This window comes from Ornithorhynchus anatinus, chromosome 4 (assembly GCF_004115215.2).
Source record: "Ornithorhynchus anatinus isolate Pmale09 chromosome 4, mOrnAna1.pri.v4, whole genome shotgun sequence".
Classification (NCBI taxonomy): Eukaryota; Metazoa; Chordata; class Mammalia; order Monotremata; family Ornithorhynchidae; genus Ornithorhynchus; species Ornithorhynchus anatinus.
The window spans coordinates 94,052,959-94,068,674 of record NC_041731.1 but is presented as its reverse complement, the minus strand read 5'-3'; the positions used below and the strand labels follow the sequence as shown (position 1 = coordinate 94,068,674).

At 46.6% G+C, this 15,716-nt stretch overlaps 1 protein-coding gene across 2 annotated transcripts in view; it reads right to left on the bottom strand.

Moving 5' to 3' along the window:
- The window catches only part of ARHGAP29 (Rho GTPase activating protein 29), a 107,870-nt gene extending 105,591 nt beyond the window's left edge, over window positions 1-2,279 (bottom strand). For both annotated transcript variants that reach the window (XM_007667459.3, XM_007667460.3), the window contains exon 1: window positions 2,156-2,279. The gene's annotated coding sequence lies outside the window, so the exon portion shown is untranslated. The remainder of the gene's footprint in view (window positions 1-2,155) is intronic.
- Window positions 2,280-15,716: the final 13,437 nt, after the last annotated feature.

Below are 15,716 nucleotides of genomic sequence, written 5' to 3'. Positions count from 1 at the left end.
TTGGATTAACCCCGGCGCTTAGTATAGTGCCTGGGGGGATAGATGAAAGATTCACTTCCCTGGGCCTCAGTTTCCTCATCTGGAAAATGAGGAATGCGACTGTGAGCTCCATGTGGGCCAGAGTGTGTCCAAATCCATTTGCTTGGATCCACCCTGGCGCTTAAGACAGCGTCTGGCCCATAGTAAGCGCTAAACAAACACCACCTTTATTATTATTGGGGGGGGAAGGAGGGAGCAGGGCTCGGGCATCAGAAGGTCATGGGTTCTAATCCCATCTCCCCCCACCTCGTCTGCTGTGTGACCTTGGGCAAGCCGCTTCTCTGTGCCTCAGTTCCTTCAGTGGTGATTCATTCAATCGGATTTATCGAGCGCTCACTGTGTGCAGAGCACTGTACTAAGCGCTCGGAAAGTCCAATTGGGCAACAGAGACAATCCCAGCCCAACAACGGGCTCACAGTCTAGAAGGAGGGTGAGACAAACAGCAAAAACAAAACTGCGAACCCCACCTGGGACAGGGATTTGTCCAACCTGATTACACCACATCCACCCAGCGCATAGAACAACGCTTGGCACAGAGTAAGCGCTTAACAAACCGTTATTATTATTATCTGGTGATGGGGAAGGGTCTCCGGGGTATTCATTCCTTCATGCAATGGTATTTATTGAGCGCCTTCTGTGTGCAGGGCACCGTACTAAGCGTTTGGGAAAGTACAATTCGGAAATGGGGTCATTCCTTCATTCATATTTTTTGAGCGCTTACTATGTGCAGAGCACTGGACTAAGCGCTTGGAAAAGTACAACTCGGCAAGAAATCCATTCCTTCATTCAATCGTATTTATTGAGCGCTTACTGTGTGCAGAGCACTGGACTAAACGCTTGGGAAAGTACAATTCGCCAATAAACTCATTCATTCCTTCATTCAATCGTATTTATTGAGCACTTACTGTATGCAGAGATTGTCCTAAGCGCTTGGAAAGTACAATTCATTTCTTCCTTCAATCGCATTTATTGAGCGCTTACTGTGCGCAGAGCACTGTCCTAAGCGCTTGGAAAGTACAATTCCTTCCTTCAATCGTATTTATTAAGCTATTACTGTGTGCAGAGCACTGTCCTAAGCGCTTGGAAAGTACAATTCCTTCCTTCAACCCTATTTCTTGAGCAGTTACTGTGTGCAGAACATTGTCCTAAGCGCTTGGAAAGTACAATTCCTTACTTCAACAGTATTTCTTGAGCGCTTACGGTGTGCAGAGCACTGTCCTAAGGGCTTGAAAAGTACAATTCCTTCCTTCAGCCGTATTCACTGAGCGCTTACGGTGTGCACAGCACTGTCCTAAGCGTTTGGAAAGTACAATTCCTTCCTTCAACCCTATTTCTTGAGCAGTTACTGTGTGCAGAACACTGTCCTAAGCGCTTGGAAAGTACAATTCCTTCCTTCAACCCTATTTCTTGAGCAGTTACTGTGTGCAGAACATTGTCCTAAGCGCTTGGAAAGTACAATTCCTTACTTCAACCGTATTTCTTGAGCGCTTACGGTGTGCAGAGCACTGTCCTAAGCGCTTGGAAAGTACAGTTCCTTCCTACAACCGCATTTTTTGAGCGCTTACTGTGTGCAGAGCACTGTCCTAAGCGTTTGGAAAGAACAGTTCCTTCCTTCAACCGTTTTTCTTGAGCGCTTACGGGGTGCAGAGCACTGTCCTAAGCGCTTGGAAAGTACAATCCCTTCCTTCAACCCTATTTCTTGAGCGCTGACGGGGTGCAGAGCACTGTCCTAAGCGCTTGGAAAGTACAATCCCTTCCTTCAATCTTATTAAGCGGTTACGGTGTGCAGAGCACTGTCCTAAGCGCTTGGAAAGTACAATCCCTTCCTTCAACCCTATTTCTTGAGCGCTGACGGGGTGCAGAGCACTGTCCTAAGCGCTTGGAAAGTACAGCTCATTCCAGTGTGCAGAGCACTGTCCTAAGCGCTGAACAATCCAGCACCCGAGACCATCCCGCCCACCGAAAGGAGTTGGGGGTGGAAAGAGACAAGACAAAACCAGCAGCCATCCATCACGAGGGCGGCATCCGTTGGGCGCTTAGGCTGTGCCAAGCACTGTTCTAAGCGCCCGCCGACACAAAGCGGTCCTCGCCCCCTCCCCCCGCGCCGGGCGCTCACCCTTGGTCCAGCCGCGCCGCCGTCGCCCTGGCAACCAGGAGGATGCCGTCGCCTAGGTAACCGGTGGCCCGCGGACTCGGTGGCCCCATGGACCGGACCGGACCGACCGCCGCCTCCGCTCCGGCCGCCGCTCCGGCCGCGACTGCCGCTTCCCCCCCCCCCCGACCACGCCCCCTTCCTCCAGGCCACGCCCCTCCACCCGGCCACGCCCCCCGTCCGCCCTCCCATTGGTCCGCGCTCCGAGGGGGCGGGGCTTAGGGCTCCCCCTTCGAACAGGTGGAGCGCGTGGGGCGGGGCTTGGGGAGAGCGCGTCTGCGCATGCGCCTCTCTCCATTCCCCCCGGTCTGTGGAGGGGCGCGCGCGCATGCGTGGAGGGGCCGTAAATATTCGACCTAATCCGCAGACGCACTGCGCAGGACCGCACCCCGAGCAACGGTACTGCAGGCATTCAGACATTCGATCGCATGCATTCATTCATTCATCGAGCGCTTACTACGCGCTGAGCACTGGGCTAAACGCTGGGAACGGGCAGTGCGGCAACAGATAGAGGCAATCCCTGCCCAACGGCGGGCTCGCAGGTTGAAGGGGGGATAATGATAATGTTGGTATTTGTTAATAATAATAATAATAATAATGTTGGTATTTGTTAAGCGCTTACTATGTGCAGAGCACTGTTCTAAGCGCTGGGGGAGATCCAGGGGAATCAGGTTGTCCCACGTGGGGCTCACAGTCTTCATCCCCATTTTACAGATGAGGGAACTGAGGCACAGAGAAGTTAAGTGACTTGCCCACAGTCACACAGCTGACAAGTGGCAGAGCTGGGATTCGAACTCGTGAGCCCTGACTCCAAAGCCCGTGCCCTTTCCACTGCGCCACGCTGCTTCTCTTTTGTTAAGCGCTTACTATGTGCAGAACACTGTTCTAAGCGCTGGGATAGATCCGGGGTCATCAGGTTGTCCCAAGTGAGGCTCACAGTCTTCATCCCCATTTGACAGATGAGGGAACTAAGGCCCAGAGAAGTGAAGCGACTTGCCCACAGTCACACAACTGACAAGCGGCAGAGCCGGGATTCGAACCCATGACCTCTCACTCCCAAGCCCAGGCTCTTTCCACGCTTACTGTGTACGGGGCACTGTACTAAGCGCTGGGGAAGGGCAATCCACTTCTGCTGAGAAGCAGCGTGGCTCAGGGGCAAGAGCTTGGGCTTGGGAGTCAGAGGTCACGGGTTCTAATCCTGGCTCTGCCACTTGGCAGCTGTGTGACTGTGGGCAAGTCACTTCACTTCTCTGGGCCTCAGTGACCTCATCGGTAAAATGGGGATGAAGACTGTGAGCCTCACGTGGGACAACCTGATTCCCCTGGATCTCCCCCAGCGCTTAGAACAGTGCTCGGCACATAGTAAGCGCTTAACAAATACCAACATTATTATTATTGGGAGTCAGAGGTCGTGGGTTCTAATCCCGCTCTACCGCTTAGCCATGTGACCTTGGGAAAGTCACTTCACTCCTCTGGGCCTCAGTGACCTCAACTGTAAAATGGGGATGAAGACTGTGAGCCCCACGTGGGCCAACCTCATTACCTTGTATCTACCTCAGCACTTAGAACAGGGCTTGGCACTTAGCGCTTAATAATAATGTTGGTATTTGATAAGCACTTAGTATGTGCAGAGCACTGTTCTAAGCACTGGAGGAGGTACAAGGTAATCAGGTTGTCCCACATGAGCCTCCCAGTCTTCATCCCCATTTTACAGATGAGGTAACTGAGGCCCAGGGAAATGAAGTGACTTGCCCACAGTCACACGGCAGGTGGCAGACCGGATTCGAACCCATGACCTCTGACTCCCAAGACCGGGATCTTTCCACTGAGCCACGCTGCTTCTCTAACAAATACCAACATTATTATTATTATCCAGCAACAGAGACAATCCCTGCCCAACAATGAGCATGGCTCAGCGGAAAGAGCCCGGTCTTGGGAGTCAGAGGTCATGGGTTCGAATCCAGGCTCTGCCACCTGTCAGCTGTGTGACTGTGGGCAAGTCACTTCACTTCTCTGGGCTTCAGTTCCCTCATCTGTAAAATGGGGATGAAGACTGTGAGCCTCACGTGGGACAATCTCATTACTCTGGATCTACCCCAGCGCTTAGAACAGTGCTTTGCACATAGTAAGCGCTAGACAAATGCCAACATTATCATTATTATTATTGGGTCAGAGGTCATGGGTTCTAATCCCTACTCCACTGCTTGTCAGCTGTGTGATTTAAAAAGTCACCTCATTCCTCTGTGTCTCAGTGACCACATCTGTAAAATGGGATGAAGACTGTGAGCCCAACATGGGACATCCAGATTACCTTGTATCAACCCCAACGCTTAGAACAGTGCTTGGCATGTAGTAAGCGTTTAACAAATACCAACATTATTATTATTATCCAGCAACAGAGACAATCCCTGCCCACCAACGAGCGTGGTTTAGTGGAAAGAACCCGGGCTTGGGAGTCAGAGGTCGTGGGTTCTAATCCTGGCTCTGCCACTTGTCTGCTGTGTGACCTTGGGCAACTCATTTCACTCCGCTGGGCCTCGGTTCCCTCATCTATAAAATGGGGATGAAGACTGTGAGCCCCACGTGGGACAACCTCATAACCTTGTATATATCCCAGTGCTAAGATCAGTGCTGGGCACATTCATTCATTCATTCAATCATATTTATCGAGCGCTTACTATGTGCAGAGCACTGTACTAAGCGCTTGGAATGTACAACCCGGCAACAGACGGAGACAATCTCTGCCCAACAACTGGCTCACAGTCTAGAAGGGGGAGACAGACAACAAAACAAAACAAAACAAGTAGTATGGAGAAAATATCATCAAGATAAATAGAATCATAGATATAATGTTGGTATTTGGTTAAGCGCTTACTTTGTGCAGAGCACTGTTCTAAGTGCTGGGATAGATACAGGGTAATCAGGTCGTCCCACGTGAGGCTCACAGTTAATCCCCATTTTACAGGTGAGGGAACTGAGGCCCGGAGAAGTGAAATGGCTTGCCCACAGTCACACAGCTGACAGGTGGCAGAGCTGGGATTTGAACGCATGACCTCTGACTCCCTAGCCCGGGCTCTTTCCAATATATACACATCATTAATAAAATAGAATAATAAATAATATTATACAGACACAAGTTCTGTGGGGAAGGGAAGTGGGAAGAGCAGAGGGAGGGAGAAGGGGGAATGGGGAGGGGAGGAGGAGCAGAGGGAAAGGGAGGGCCTTCCATCTGGGAAGGCCTCCTGGAGGAGGTGAGCTCTCAGCAGGGCTTTGAAGAGGGGAAGAGAGTTGGTAGTATGTAGTAGTAATAATAATGGTAATAAATACCATTATTATTATTTGTTAAGCGCTTACAGGACAGGACGGGAGAGAGAAAGGGGCTGCAGATGGGCAGAGACTAAGGGATTAGTGTTCTAATCCCAGCTCTGCCACTTTTCTCTGGGCGACCTTGACTAAATCACTTCCCTTCTCTGGGCCTCCCTCAGTTCCCTCACCTGTAAAACGGGGAATGAGACGGGGAGCCCATGTGGGACAGGGGCTGTATCCAACTCCATTTGCATGGATCCACCCCAACGCTTAGTACAGTGCCTGGCCCCCAGTAAGCGCTTAGCAAATACCATCATTATTAAGTCACTTCACTGGGCCTCAGTTACCTCATCTGTAAAATGGGGAATGAGAATGTTCTAAGAGTTGGGGTAGATACAAGGTAATCCAGGTTGTCCCACGTGGGGCTTGCAATCTTAACCCCCCCATTTTATAGATGAGGGAACTGAGGCCCAGAGAAGTGAAGTGATTTTCATTCACTTCTCATTCACCCCACACAACCAAACCATCACCAACACCTGCCGGTCTCACCTTCACAATATCGCCAAGATCCACCCTTTCCTCTCCATCCAAAGTGTTACCTTGCTTGTACAAGCTCTCATAATATCCCAACTGGATTACTGTGTCAGCCTCCTCTCTGATCTCCCTCCTTCCTGTCTCTCCCTGCTCCAGTCTATTCTTCATTCCGTGCCCGGATCGTCTTCCTACAGAAACGCTCTGGGCCTGTCACTCCCCTCCTCAAAACCCTCCAGTGGTTGCCTATCAACCTCCGCACGAAACAAAAACTCCTCACTCTTGGCTTCAAAGCTGTCCATCCCCTTGCCCCCTCCTACCTCACCTCCCTTCTCTCTTTCTACTGCTAACCCTGTAAACTCCGCTTCTCTGCTGCTCACCTCCTCAACATCCCCCGTTCTCGCCTATTCCGCCGTCGACCCCTGGCCCACGTCCTACCATTGTCCTGGAACGCCCTCCCTCCTCACCTCCACCAAATCAACTCTCTTCCCCTCTTCAAAGCCCTACTGAGAGCTCACCTCCTCCAGGAGGCCTTCCCAGGCTAACTGCTCCCTTTCCCTCTGCTCCTCTGCCCCTCCCCATTTCCCCTTCTCCCCCCCTCTGCTCTTCCCTCTTCCCCTCCCCACAGCACTGTGCATATTTGTATATATTATTATTCTATTTTGTTAATGATGTGTATATATCTATGATTCTATTTATCTTGGTATTTACACCAGACTACTTGTTTTGTTCTGTTTTGTTTTGTTGTCTGTCTCCCCCGTTTAGACTGTGAGCCCGTTATTGGGCAGGGTTTGTCTCTATCTGTTGCCAATCTGTACATTCCAAGTGCTTAGTACAGGGCTCTGCACATAGTACGCGCTCAGTAAATACTATTGAATGAATGAATTTTCCCAAGGTCACATAGCAGAGACATGGCAGAGTGGGGATTAGAACCCATGTCTTCTGACTCCCAAGCCCATGCTCTTTCCACTAAGCCACGTTGCTTCTGCCGCAGATGATCGGGTAACCAACAGGCAGGAACCCGTCTGTTGCTGTACTCTTCTGAGCACTCAGCAAAGTGTTCTGCACACAGTAAGTGCTCGGTAAATACCGTTGAATTGAATGAGTGAATGAAAGTGGGACTGCCTGAAAACTGAGGAGTGTTTTATAGGCAGAGATTGTATAAATGAACAGGAGATGCAAAGTGGGGGCCATCATCAATATCTGGGAGTTGGGGGAGAGGGAGTCTGCTATACTTGAGCTTTGCATCTGCTCCAGAGACATAAGGAGAGGGAAGAATAATATTAATAATAACAATTGTGGTATTTATTAAGCACATACTATGTGCCAGGCACTGTACTAGGCACGGGGGTGAGTATACCTGCCTTCAGGACATCTCCACCTGGTTGTCCTCCCGCCACCTAAAACTCAACATGTCCAAGACTGAGCTCCTTATCTTCCCTCCCAAACCCTGTCCTCTCCCTGACTTTCCCATCACTGTAGACAGCACCACCATTCTTCCTGTCTCTCAAGCCTGTAACCTTGGCACTGTCTTTGACTCTTCTCAACCCGCCTATTCAATCTATTATTTGATTCGACCTTCACAACATCGCTAAAATCCTCCCTTTCCTCTCCATCCATACTCCATGCTACCAAATGAATCCAAGCACTTACCCTGTCCCACTTTGATTACTATATCAGCCTCCTTGCTGACTTCCCTGCCTCCCGTCTCTCCCCACTCCAGTCCATACTTCCACTCCGCTGCCCGGATCATTCTTCCCACTCCTCAAGAATCTCCAGTGGTTGCCCAACCGCCTCCGTACCCAACAGAAGCTCCTCACCATTGGCTTTAAAGCATTCAATCACCTTGCCCCCTTCTACCTCTCCTTCTTGCTCTCCTATGACAACCCAGCCCGTATACTTCACTCCTCTATTGCCAACCTACTCTCTGTACCTCGATCTCGTCTTTCTCACCCCCGACCTCTCACCATGTCTGCCTCTGGCCTGGAACTCCCTCCCTCTTCATAGCCGACAGACAAAATTCTCTCCATCTTCAAACCCTTACTGAAGCCATATCTCCTCCAAGAGGCCTTCCCTGACTTAGCCCTCATTTCATCTTTTCCCTCTCCCTTCTCTTCATAGCCGACAGACAAAATTCTCTCCATCTTCAAAGCCTTACTGAAGCCATATCTCCTCCAAGAGGCCTTCCCTGACTAAGCCCTCATTTCCTCTTTTCCCTCTCCCTTCTGTTTTGCTCGGATTTGCTCCCTTTATTCACCCCTCCCTCAGCCCCACAGGACTTATGTCCATATCCATAATTTATTTATTCATTTACAGCAATGTCTGTCTCCCCCCTCTTGACGGTGAGCTTGTTGTGGACAAGGACTGTGTCTACCAACTCTGCACTCAGTTACCTCATCTGTAAAATGGGGATTGGGACTGCGAGCCCCGTGTGGTGCTCAATAAATAGGATTAATTGATTTTAATCTCTATTATTTACATGAGCAATGTAACTCTTTTGTCAGACATATTTCTTTAAATTTGTCTTTGATTGACTGATAGAGCAGTGATACTTTATAATGGTCACTTTGGCCATAAATGCGACTTGAACATAAAAGCGTTGTTCCAAATCACTGAGAAACAACAGTGGAAAGAAAACAGGCCTGGGAGTCAGAGTCCTTGTCCCATGTGGACTCACAGTCTCAATCCCCAATTTACAGATGAGGTAACTGAGGCACAGAGAAGTGAAGAGACTTGCCCAACTTTACACAGCAGACAAGTGCATGAGGTAACTGAGGCCCCGCGAAGTGAAGTGTCACACAGCAGACGAGTGGCAGAGCCAAAATTAGAAGTCTAACAGTGACATATTTGTGGGGTCCAGATCTCACAGCTGAAGAGAAAGTTAGATGACACTACAGCTCTGTAGATCTTTAGTCTGATCTGGAGTGTGAAACCATGCTGCCAACCACACTCCGACAGACTCCTGTAAGACGTGCCGACCTCCTTGATTCAGTTTTTCTACATCCTTGTCTAGTCTTTTTGCACCGTTGGGCCTTGTGCTGCCTAGATAACATAGCTCTGTGACAACCTTTAACTCTATGTGGCTAATATACATTTTGGGCTGTGGATATAGCTTCCCTGGTGCAGGCTGACACATCACCTCGCTTTCCCTCAGACTTGTCAGCCTGTGGTTCGTGTTTGATTCGGTGAAATGGTTCACAAGCCTGGAACTCCCTCCCTCCTCAAATCCAACAATTACTCTTCCCCCTTTCAAAGCTGTATCGAAGGCACATCTCCTCCAAGAAGCCTTCCCTAAGTCTTCTTTTCCTCTTCTCCCACTCCCTTCTGCCTCACCCTAACTTTCTCCCTTTATTCATCTCCCCTTCCAGCCCCACAGCACTCACGTAAATATCTCTAATTTATTTATTTATATTAATATCTGTATATCTAATATCTTCTAGACTGTAAGCTTGCTGTGGGCAGGGAATGTGTCCGCTTATTTTTGTACTGTACTCTCCCAAGCACTTAGTACAGTGCTCTGCACACAGTAAGCGCTCAATAAATATGATTGAACGAATGAATGAATGAATTCATAGCTGTTTGCAGCCAGGGCACAATCCCCTGCAGATGGTGATTTTTGAAACTCTATTCTTAGGATTTTGAAGACTGCTCAAAGTCTGTTGAGTTAGAAGAGTTTCTCAGAGGTGCGAAGAATGTTCTAACACTTCCACCCACTTCCCTCGTTGCATCTTCCAGCGAAGGTGCAGAGAATAAATGGGTCAAGACCAGGACTCCTGCATATCCTTGCTTTCCTCAGCGCTTAGAACAGTGCTTGGAATATAGTAAGCGCTTAACAAATACCGTAATTATTTATTTATTTACGCCTCTGACAGTGGGGAACAGCTCAGACAGGACACTCTCAAGTCTGGGCAAGTCACTTCACTTCTCTGTGCCTCAGTTGCTTCTTCTGTAAAATGGGGATTAACTGTGAGCCTCACGTGGGACAACCTGATTACCCTGTATCTACCCCAGCGCTTAGAACAGTGCTCTGCACGTAGTAAGCGCTTACCAAATACCAACATTATTAAGTCTGACCCATCCAGCCATGCCTTCGTGAAGTAGGGATAACAACTGTGATGTTTGTCAGGAGCTCATCAAGTGCATAGGCCTGGGCTAAATACAAAATAAAATGAGCACAACTTCTGCCAGTCCCACATGAGGCTCACAGTCTAAAAGGGAGAGAAAACAGATATTTTATCTCCATTGTACAGTTGAGGAAACTGAGGCACCGAGCAGATGATTTGCCCAGGTTAGTAGCAGCGTGATGATTTAAACCACCCTGCCCCATGAGGTGTCAATGCTGGTTGCACATGCCGTAGTCTACAAATAATAATAATAATGATGGCATTTGAACGCTTTCTATGTGCCAAACACTGTTCTAAGCACTGGGGTAGATATATTGACACCAGACTACGTAATGACGCCAAACTACTTGTTTTGCTTTGATTTGTTGTCTGTCTCCCCCGTTTAGACTGTGAGCCCGTTGTTGGGCAGGGATAGAGAAGCAGCGTGACTCAATGGAAAGAGCAAGGGCTTAGGAGTCAGAGGTCATGGGTTCGAATGCCGGCTCCGCCACCTGTCAGCTGTGTGACTTTGGGCAAGTCACTTGACTTCTCGGTGCCTCAGTTACCTCATCTGTAAAATGGGGACTGTGAGCCTCACATGGGACAATCTGATTACCCTGTACCTTCCCCAGCGCTTAGAACAGTGTTCAGCACATAATAAGTGCCTAACAAATACCAACATTATTAGTATTATTATCTGCTGCCAAATTGTACATTCCAAGCGCTTAGTACAGTGCTCTGCACATAGTAAGCACTCAATAAATACGATTGAATGAACTCAGATCTCTGGATTCGCAGTCTTGTATTCCTTCCACTCAGCCATGCCGGATCTCCAAACTTCAGTAGTCTCCAAGCTTTTGTGAGCTCTTCAGGGCAGACAAATTTGCTAGTAAATTCCAGAGTCCAGTTATACTTATGGTATCCAATACATCTTCAACCTTTCCTGTAGTCCCATAATTTTCTGCTTTCCCAACTGTGCCTTGGCCTTGCCCGAGGAAACACTGTGCTGTGCCACTTCTGTCAATTGGATTCCTGCCCTTCGGGGGTCTGGCATAGCTTTTCCTCCCAGCCATATATCACTTGCTTCAAATTCATTTCCAACTCTCCTCAAAATCATAGGCTGTTTTTTTAATGGAGTTCATGTCTGAGAGAGAAGAAAAAAGAATTAAACGTAAGGCCAGGACTCATCGCATATCATTCTGTCATTAGAGCTGCCCTGACCTCATTCCTGAAAAGTTCAGAAAAATTTAGTTCAAAAAAGAAAAAAGCAAGAGGAATAATAAATGCAAAGTCTGGATTTCAGAGTGGACCAAACTAACCAAATGGGTCATTTATCTTGATTCCATAATAGATGGATTTGAGAAACCAGAAGTTAGTGCCAAACAAGGTATGGGTCAGAATGTGAAAGAGATTCACAAACACCCAAGAATTCAATCATGTCCAAATCAGAGGAGCAGCGACCTGGGAAAAAAAGCAGGTCAAAAACATTCATTAAAGATCATTTTAGCTCACCTTAGCTCATCTTGGTTTCTGAATCCAGTTATTTTTGCTATGCTGGGAAGTAGTTTGACCTAGTGGAAAGAACACTGGCCTGGGATCTAATTCTGAGTCTGCCATTTCCCTACTGTGTGATCTTGGTCAAGTCACTTAACTTGTCTCTGCATCAGTTTCCTCATCTGCAAAATTGGGATTCAATGCCTGTCCTCCCTTCAATTTAGACTCTTAGATTATCTTGTATTTATCTCAGCACTTAGTACAGTGCTTGGTGTATAGTAAACCCTTAACAATTACCACAGTCATTATGTGGAAAAGAGCCTGGGCTTCGGAGTCAGAGGTCATGAGTTCGACTCGCGGCTCTGCCACTTGTCAGCTGACTGTGGGCAAGTCACTTCACTTCTCTGTGCCTCAGTTACCTCATCTGTAAAATGGGGATTAACTGTGAGCCTCACGTGGGACAACCTGATTACCCTGTATCATCTACCCCAGCGCTTAGAACAGTGCTCTGCACATAGTAAGCGCTTAACAAATGTCAACATTATTAGATGACACAGGCTGCATGGACTGAGTCTGAATCCCAGGGCTCTGAGCATTTCCTCACACTTCAGAGCAGTGGTGGCCCTCTCACTAAAAAAATTGGTAAAACTAGGGGAAGCTGAAAATCAGGAAGAGGAAGGATATCGACATGAGGCTGTAGAAAAAGATTATCTGTTCCTTCACGTAAAAACTGTACGGATGTACAGAGAACAAAAGTAGTTTCAGCTTGAGGAGGATTCCTTTCTTTTAATGAATGAAATTAGAATTTTAAACATTTAAGAGACAATTAAATGTTAAGAAATTAGAGAGGAAATGCTTGGAAAACCTTCACCGTTTGCTGTGTGCTAGATCTTGAGGCTCCTGTAGAGAAAAGCCAGTTTTGAAAAAGTTTATCAACTCTTAATTATGTTAATTTTGTTGCTTTAGCAAAGGACTTTCCATTACTTTTTTTTTTTAGTAATAATAATAATGCCGGTATTTGTTAAGTGCTTGCTATGTGCCAAACACTGTTCTAAGCGGTAGGATATATACCAGGTTATCAGGTTGTCCCACGTGGGGCTCACAGTCTTCATCCCCATTTTACAGATGAGGTAACTGAGGCACAGAGAAGTTAAGCAGCTTACCCAAGTTCACACAGTACACAAGTAGTACCAGAGTAGATATGAGCTAATCAGGTTGAACATAATCCATATCCCTCATGGGGCTCACAGTTTTAGTCCTTGCTTTTCAGATGGGGTAACTGAGTAACAGAGACATGAAGTGACTTGCCCAAGGTCACACAGTGGATGATTTGAAGACCCAGGTCCTTCTGACTCCCAGGCTCATGCTCTATCCACTGAGCCACACTGCTCAGTGTGTGTGTGCTAAGGTGCGACTTAGTGTGGCTCAGTGGAAAGAGCCAGGGCTTGGGAGTCAGAAGTCTTAGGTTCGAATCCCCGCTCTGCCACTTGTCAGCTGTGTGACTGTGGGCAAGTCACTTCACTTCTCTGTGCCTCAGTTCCCTCATCTGTAAAACGGGGATTAAGACTGTGAGCCTCATGTGGGACAATCTGATTATCCTGTATCTACCCCAGCACTTAGAACAGTGCTCTGCACATAGTAAGTGCTTAACAAATACCAACATTATTATTATTATTTTGCTTATTTTACCAAGAGCTGAGCCAAACCTCCATTGCTTCATCAGAATTTTATCTCAAAGAACTTTGAGCAGTTCTGGAATCTTTCCCCAAGACTGCTTGCTTCCCTCCAGGAGGTGTGGGTTTAAACACTTTCAGCCAAACTATTTCTTTCATCTCTTCCACAGAGTGCTGATTAGGTAAGAAAGCAAGTGATTACGGCAGGATTTTTATGTCTGTCCTTAACACTTTTCTCGTGCTCGGATTTAGTGGTGAGTACTAACAGGAACCCATAGTTATATAATAATAATAATAATAGCAGTTATATAATAATAATAATGTTGGTATTTGTTAAGCGCTTACTATATGCAGAGAACTGTTCTATATAGCAGCTAGCGTATCAAATAAATCCATATCAATGTCTTTAAAATGCACCAGGTTCTGCATACGTCTTCTTAAAATACTTCTTAACAGGGAGGCAACATCTAGGACGATACATGCAGCTTAGAGTGGAGTTGATGAGACCTCTTGCTTTCTCTGGTAGAAACAAGTGACTTCTAATCTCTCTCTTTATCCACTCCCTAGAACAAATATTATTGAACTTCTTAATAGCAGTGCTAGTGCTCCTGATTTTAATGTGTTTACCTATCTAGCTATGTAGTTATACCTCAGTTGATTAAGGTTACAGGGAGGGAGCCATGTCTCTATGTGAGGATGAAGCTGTGACTATAGTATTTGCAAAAAGAAAGCAAAACAGTGCTTCAAATTCTAGGGCAAAACTCACTTAATCTAATATACATTTATATATATTAGAAGAATATAAAATTCAAATAAGAAGCAGTGTGGCCTAGTGGAAAGAGCATGGGCGTAGGAGTCAGAGGACCTGGGTTCTAATCCTGGTTCCACCACTTACCTGCTTCGGGCAAGTCACTTCATTTCTCTCTGCCTTGGTTCCCTCATCTGCAAAATGGGGATTCATTACCCATTCTCCCTCCTACTTATTCATTCATTCAATAGTATTTATTGAGCGCTTACTATGTGCAGAGCACTGTACTAAGTGCTTGGAATGTACAAATCGGCAACAGATAGAGACAATCCCTGCCCTTTGACGGGCTTACAGTCTAATGGGGGGGGGGGTTATGTGAGGCCTCCATTGGGCCTGATTATCTTGCATATCTGGGCCCATTGGTTACCATGGTGTTTGATACATAGTAAGCACTTAATGAATACCACAATTATTATAATTACCATTAACATTATTATTTTAAAATATTGTATAATTCAAAACAATACCTCCCCCTTTCTGATCAACCCAGATCTCATCTCCCTCATCATTTACTTTTTAATTTGTTCTGGATTTATCCGCTTCACTTTTATGGATACCAATTCTCGTACACTGTGATATATTCAGACATGGATATCTGTTTGCCTTCCCCATCATAGTGCAAACAAGTGCTTCAAGAGGAGGATTGGCTTATATACTTCACCAGCCAATGCCCACAGTGCTAATGTGCTCTCTGCACACAGGTGCTCAATCAATACCACTGACGATGATGATGATAAGTTGACTAATGATAATTTTGCTTTCGAAGAGCTGCCTGTCATCCTTTAGTGAAACATCAGAGAATTAACACCTGGTTAAGTCAAGATTTAATTTTTTGATTCCTTGTGTTTCAAAATAAAGAGATTTTCCTGTATAATAATTACAGTATTTGTTAAGCACTTACTATGCGCCAAGCACTGATCTTAGAGCTGGGGTAGATACAAGATAATCAGGTTGTCCCAAGTGGGGCCCACAATCTTAATCCCCATTTTAGAGATGAGGTAACGAGGCACAAAGATGTTAAAGCACAAAGATGTTAAGTGGTTTGCCTGAGGTGACACAGCAGACAAGTGGCAGAGCTGGGATTAGAACCCACATCCTCTGAGTCCCAAGCTTGTGCATTTTCCACTAAGTCACGCTGCTTCTCACTAAGCCATGCTGTATTTTACCAAGCACTAGCACACAGCAAGCAATTCAATCAATCAATCAATTGTATTTATTGAGCATTTACTGTGTGCAGAGCATTGTACTAAGCACTTAGGAGAATATAGTATAACGGAGTTGGTAGACACATTCCCTGCCCACAAAGAGCTTACAGTCTAGTGGGAGATACAGACCCTAATATAGATAAAGAAAGGATTACATGATTAGAAATGCTGTGGATCTGTGGGAGGGGGGAAGAAATCAATCAATCAAATGTATTTATTGAGCATTTACTGTGTGCAGAGCACTGTACTAAGCGCTTAGGAGAGTACAGAGGGTGCAAATCCAAGTTCAGAGGCGATGCAGAAGGGAGTAGGAGAAGGGGATAGGAGGGCTTAGTCGGGGAAGGCCTCATGTGCCTTCCATAAAGCTTTGAAGGTGGAGAGAGCGATCATCTGTCAGATATGAAG